Consider the following 7,352-nt stretch of genomic DNA (forward strand, 5'->3'; position numbering starts at 1 on the left):
AGGTGAGTCTTCTCACTATACATACCTAGAGTGGTAATCTGAATAGTGTGACCAGAGGGTCTTATGTGTTATTTGAGTACTGTGATATTCCTGCATTATGTCTATGTGATTTATGTTATGTGTTATTCTGAGTATACAGAGTTAGGACCGGAGGGTCCATCAGAGTTGTAGGGCCAGAGGGTCCCACTGAGACACATTGACCGGAGGGTCTTACAGAGTTATAGCCTCGAATGACTAATGACTTGTATGTGGTATTTTGGGGAACTCACTAAGTTTCGTGCTTACCGTGTTATGTGTTATCTGTTTCAGGTACTTCTTAGGATCACAGGAAGGTGCCGACATGATTGTACACACACATCAGAGATTGAGTTATGATTTAGAGGATCCTGGATTTATATATATATATATATATATATATATATATATATACAGTTTTTGATTATCAGATTTGATGATTTGACATTGTGACATTTTGGGATTTTGATACTGTGATAAATGTGTTTTTAAATTGAAAAAATTTGTTTGAAAATTTACGTATTTACAATGAATACATTAGAATGTTATTATTATTCAATTTCAGGTTCAAGAATTTTATTATTCTTTATTAATATCGAATAATATAACATTCTGTCAGAATAACATTCTGACAATTAATAAAGAATAACAAAACAGTATTGTATAATTGAATTAATTAAAAAAATCAGAATTCAAATTTAAGATAATCAAAATTCCCTTTAAATCCGAAAATTTTATTTATAAATTTGTGTTTCTTAATTTGAAAGTAATGGAAATGAACTAATAATTAGTTAGAATATATATATATATATATATATATATATATATATATATATATATATATATATATATATATATATATATATATATATAAACGTATTTATACCTAAAAAAATATGCATAAATGTAATAATTACATATGAAAAACATTTATAAATTTTTATACCTTAAAAGCGTTTTTAAAATTCTTTGTTTTTTCATTTTAACTTATTTATATGTTGCTTGAGAAAAAAATTAGATGATAATACAATATATTGGTACAACGAACACATCATACCATGCTTATTGCTTAATTATGGATAATTAGAAATGTATGGTATACTTAATATGCCTAAGTATAGTGGACAGACGATCATACTAGACATGCTTAAGTATAGTGGACATATGGAAATGAAACCTTTTGGTTCGTAGTTGCCAAACAGGAACTAAAATTTTCTTATTTAAAGGTCTATCAAACACTTCATTTTTTTCCATCTTTCTCCCCATTGTATTCTCAATTCCAAAGAGTTTTTCTTCTAAAAGCCCGGCAACCAGTATCTGTAAGACTTAAATATTTTATAGTTTATTTGTAAATATATCTTTAATAATTCATTGGATGTATTAGCCTCTAATGTTTAAATTCATGAACTTGGATTTTTTTCTGTCAGGTGTGCTAAAAAATGGCGATGGTGGGTGATGTCTCTTTTCCTCCACATAGTGATGAAGTTGGTGATTGTCGCCTATTAGTATTAGAGATGAAGATATATCACAACTACCAAGCCCTTGTCGTTGGTTGGACATGGTATTTGACATATTTAATTATTAATATGATCTAATTGATTGTCAAATCGATTTCAAACTAACATTGTTCAAAACAGGAATCACAGAGGTCGAGCTACATTCTCAGCGACATAAGTTCACAGCCGTCGGAGTTTACATCGATCCAAAGATCATAACTCATTTGCAACAATGGAAAAGTAAGTCTGGAATGGAATTAGCTGAAGACAACGCCATCTTAGATTGAGTAATTTCAGGTAATAATTAAGTTTCAACATATAAATTCTTTTTTCATATGATGGTTGTTTTACTTGATAATTTGATTTTATGCAGCACCTGTTGATAAGTTCTTGAGAACTGTTGTGACGAAGGAGATCAAGGGAATACAATACGGTGTAGAAATAGTGCGTGCAGTGAAGGACAGATTGGTGGCTGAGCACAAGTACGGAGATGAAGAAGACATGGCTCTCGTAGAAATTATGGAGTTTTTTCCATTTCGTCCACTCAATAAGGATTCGGTACTTACTTTCAGCTTTCTGGCGACATCAAACATTGCTAAGGTATATGAATTTAAGATGGTGTATCATAACATGAAAATTAATCTTTTGATGAAATATTGTATGTTTCCTTTGATGAAATGAACAAATTGGGTTCTCAAGTCAAGGATATGGAGATGATATGACCACAATGAAAGTGGTGAACAAGAATGTAGTTGAGGCAATGAAGAAATGGCATCTGGGGTGGCACCAAGGCTTACTCCCCTTCGACAATTTTATCATTGGCAAACACTTTCGCTTCGGAATTGTCTAAATAAGTTTTGATTATCGTGTGTATTCAAATTTGGTGTATTTGTTTGTATGGACTGTTACCTTCTCTCCGTTTCCATATTAAGGTTGATTTTGCATTTATTTCGCTTGTGTTGTGTGTTTAGTTATAATTGTAAGATAATTTAGTCCTCGAACCAGGGTGGTTGATAATATTATGTGGGAACACGAAACCATAGGCTCCCATTTATCATAAAAACTGACAAAAATGGGTGAACTTGATGCTATCAACTTCAGCAATTTATATCCAAGTCAAAGACCACGACCCATTTATATCCATACATATATACTCATTACTGTCGTGCTTTTTTTTAAAGGTTATTATTTATATATTAAATAGCAAGTGGGTTTTGGGAGTCAGAGTAAAGTTCATTTTTATTGACCAAAGTTGTTAAATCCATCAAATTATGGGGTGTTAGGCAAAACTAGCTGGTAATAGGCAGCATGTAGTGGTTAGCGGGTAGCTGGTAGCGGTTAGCGGGTAGCTGCTAGTTTTTGATTTTGAAGCGTTTTGTTGAAAGCTACTCCATGTAGCTTTTCATTTTGGAGCGTTTTGTGTAGGCTAATAGCTAAACGTTCCCGTCGCTGCACGAGACTTTTTTTTTTTTAGTAACATTTTTCTTAAAAGCTAGAAGCTAGAAGCTCCCAAAAACTACGTACCGAACACGCCCTATAAATTATTATGTTTACAATGTATAAGTGTAACGAACTTTATTTTTTGTTCATATTAAGTTAACCATGCTTTTTTCCACACATATTTGTCTATTAGATTTGTTTGATTTATTCAAAATAAGGACATATCATTGATAATTTTCAATGATATTATATTATTATGAATAGGTCAAATAAGCTTACTGATGAAATATGTTCGAAAATACACAATTACCTAAATATGGACAAAAACAAAAGTTTTTTACCCGTTTTGGTAATATTAATGTCACAACTGGAAATTTTGTGTTATGTAATCTATACACTCAAGTTAATGTGAATCCAAAACTTAAGAACATGATTGACACCTACTATTATGACATCAAAAACTCCAATCAAAGGCATCATACAAGTACTACAAATAGTCATCAAACAATTGGAGACCCTAGAAGTCCTTGTTTAAGTCCATTTTGGACTAGGACTTCCTTATTGGATCCAAACGGACCAATAAGCTTCCAATTAGACTATCAGGGGCTTAGAACCCTAATTGGGCTCTAATTGGACCCACACTAATTTATTTCAACATTTTGGGCCATGTTGGGCCTAGAATGAAGTGAATTAAAAGCCTTGATACATGAATAACCTAAACTAGTCCAATAAAAATATAAAAATCCTACCACATTCTTTTAGACTTAAAACATACCCAAATTAACTCTAACACTGGGCTTAGAAGCAAGGGCCCAAAATGTTCCTTCTCCCTTCCAAAAATCTCGGCCCAAGGCCCAAACCCAAGAAAAGGATGAGAGTTGACTTTGTTTTGCCACTTCATTATTGTCTTTTGGATATCCATGCAACTTATCCCATATCTCCATGCATAGCACTTCAAAGGTCATCTCTTCTTCCTCCCTCTCACTCTCGGCCGAGGATACACACACACACATCACAAAAATTCAATTCCAATCTCTCTAAGTCTTGAAGAGCATTCCTCCCTCCTCCTTCAAAATTTTCGTGAATCAAGAGCTTCACAAGGAGAATCCATCACCAAAATCATTATCTAGGTAAGTTAATGCTTGGATCCATGCTTTGGACTCTTTCTTGTCTTCAAAAATCTCCTCTTAACTCTCATGAAATCATAAACTTGTGTCTTAGGACTCCATAAACTCGAATTCATCATCAAAGGGTGCTAGAGTGAAACATCACTTCATTTCTTCCATTCTTTCTTCAAAAACCGAATCAACACCCAAGGTGAGCTTCATACCCCCTATTTTCTGTTTTTATGAGTTTTTTTTTTTTTGGGGGGGGGGGGGGGGGGGAATACAAGTGAAAGTGTAGATCTATATGTGTTTTGTATGCTTTGTATGATTTCCATGCTTATATGTGTGCTTTTGTGAGTTATAATGTTGGATTTAGCCATAAAACCCCTCAAAACCGAGATATACCTTATGTTAAATGATTTTAGCCTCTACTATATTTCTACATACTAAGTGTTTCTAGAAAAATAGCTAAGTGGTTTAGTAATAATTTCTTTGGGCTAAAAACACAATTTTTGGACCTAAAATGTGAAAAATACAAAATTAAGGGCCCAAATTGACATATCACGAATTCTGATGGATAAGGTGTGTCAAAACAGTTTCAATAAAACCATTTCTGGAAATATACTCATTTGGAGAATTAAAAACATAAATTTCAAGCTTAATGGGCTAAAAATGACATTTTCAGCCCAATGAGGCCCATTATGCGAAATTTTCTGTTTTGGAGGGCCAAAACTGTGTTTTTCTGTAAAACAGTGGACTATAAGTGTTCCAAGTCCTTTTCAAAGGTTTAAAATGCTTTTTAAATTTAAAAAGGACCAAAGTTGCAAAATTTTACAATTTGGGCCAAAATTGTCAAAATTGCGAAAAAGAAGGGTTATAACCGAGAAAACTGAAGTTTCAGGGACTTAAGCTGTTTTCTATGAAAAATATGCTGAAAAATATTAATTTCAATAATTTTTGGTGTTAAAATGTCAAGAAAATTGATTTAAGGACCAAACCGGAAAGTATTTAAATAAAGGGTTGAAAAAGTAAATTTTACAATCAATGAGGGGCTGAAAACAGAAAACTTTCAAGGCTAATTCAATACATGCAATTTGATCAAATGATGGCACCGCGACTATCGATGAAATACAATACATTACAACACCAAAAGTCGTTGTTAAACGAATTGGTTCGGTCTCGAACCAATAAAAATCCGAAACTACTAACACGACGACACTATGACACTACGACACTACGATTCATACTAATAACATTTGGGAATTCAATATACATGCGAGTGTGCACAGACGTCTACGCACCATCTTTGGGCCCCAAAAGTGTAAAATCTTGTTTGTTGAGCCTAGCTAGCCCAATGACCTGATCTTAAGGCCCGAAGACCTCTATCTTACGAAGTGTTGGGTTTTACCGATCCGACACAACGTAAAAGGACTTTCAATGGCTTGTATACTACTGGTCCCCAAGGGTCCTTTGGTATTGCTAGTAGAGTCTACCTTTTTATGCGAGGCGGGTCTGGGACCCCTCGTACCTTTTTATCCCCAACCGGCTAATGGAGTCATCGAGGCCTTCGTGTCCTCTTTCTCTTCGGATGTGGGACTACACGTAGTCAGGGCGGTTGGATAACGTGATTAGTACGGATGACGCCTACGGGATCGTTAGTATTGCTATAGACTAGTCGTTTGTGTAACGCGTGTTTGTAGCAAATAATCATGCTAAAAAATAATCCAACGTCGCCTGGTATTGATAACTTCACGCGTTGCAATGGTTTCAATGTAAATTCATGTAATTCAAAGAATTAGGAAAACATCGGGTTTTCCTAGGGTATTTCAATACATACGGATTCAGAATGCATACAATTTTAATGAACAATTTTTACAAGTATAGAAACAAACAAGCATACCTATGGATCTTCACACCTTTTTGACTATACTATTTTCAGAAAATATCGGATTTTCTGGTGGTTTTCAAACAATACAAAACATTGGATTTCAAACACTACTTATGAACTCACCAACATTTCATATGTTGACGTTTTTCAAAATACTTGTATTCTCAGGGAACCAATGAATCAATGGAAATCATATTCAGTGATGGCTTGCAGTTTATTTATGTACGAAACGAACAATTTATTTTTGGGAATATAATGTTTAAACAATGTACTTCATGTAAACTTTACTGGTTGTACTATATTAATGCATGGTGACGAATGTTGTTACGTTTCATATATATATACAATGTTATGGTATTCAATTGAGTCACAACAGCCCCCGGACGTTTCCGCCGTCTGGTTCGGGGTTGTGACAATTAAGCTCTTTGTTCTAATTGCAAGTATTTATAAGACACATTGATATTACATGGAATCGAGCTATCGGGTCTTGGTGTCAAATCTGGATTGTAGATCTGAAGTAGGTGGTGTTAGTGAGTTCCCGACTTGTTTCGTGTTGCCATCAGAGAACAAAACCACTATATCGCCTAAGGGACTGTAACCCGGGAGCAGACTCTCACGATTATGTTAGATCGATGTGTAGAACTAGTGCGTGCAGTGAAGGACAGATTGGTGGCTGAGCACAAGTACGGAGATGAAGAAGACATGGCTCTCGTAGAAATTATGGAGTTTTTTTCGTGTCGTCGACTCAATAAGGATCTGGTACTTACTTTCAGCTTTCTGGCGACATCAAACATTGCTGAGGTATATGAATTTAAGATAGTGTATCATAACATGAAAATTAATCTTTTGATGAAATGAACAGATTGGGTTCTCAAGTCAAGGATATGGATATGATATGACCACAATGAAGGTGGTGAACAGGAATGTAGTTGAGGCATTGCAGAAATGGCATCTGGGGTGGCACCAAGGCTTACTCTCCTTCGACAATTTTATCTTTGGCAAACACTTTGGCTTTGAAACCGTCTAAATAAGTTTGGATTATCGTGTGTATTCAAATTTGGTCTATTTGTTTGTATGGACTGTTATCTTGTCTCTGTTTCCATATTAAGGTTGATTTTGCCTTTATTTAACTTGTGTTGTGTGTTTAGTTATTAATTGTAGAATAATTTAATCCTCGACCCAGGGTGGTTGATGATATTATGTGGGAACACGAAATCAATCCATACGCTCCCATTTATCTTAAAAACTGACAAAAATGGGTGAACTTGAAGCTTTCAGACTTCAGCTATTTATATCCAAGTCAAAGTCCACGGCCCATTTATATCCATCCATATATACTCATTACTATCATGCTTTTGTTTGAAGGTTATTATTTATATATTAAATAGCAAGTGGGTTTTGTGAGCC

General features: G+C 34.4%; 1 pseudogene; it reads left to right on the top strand.

The window, feature by feature from the left end:
* The first annotated feature begins 1,417 nt into the window (after positions 1-1,417).
* On the top strand, positions 1,418-3,224 carry LOC145002491 (chalcone isomerase-like protein 2; annotated as a pseudogene).
* The last annotated feature ends 4,128 nt before the right edge of the window (positions 3,225-7,352 follow it).

Source organism: Lactuca saligna, chromosome 6 (assembly GCF_052625555.1).
Source record: "Lactuca saligna cultivar CGN05327 chromosome 6, ASM5262555v1, whole genome shotgun sequence".
In the NCBI taxonomy this organism is placed as follows: Eukaryota; Viridiplantae; Streptophyta; class Magnoliopsida; order Asterales; family Asteraceae; genus Lactuca; species Lactuca saligna.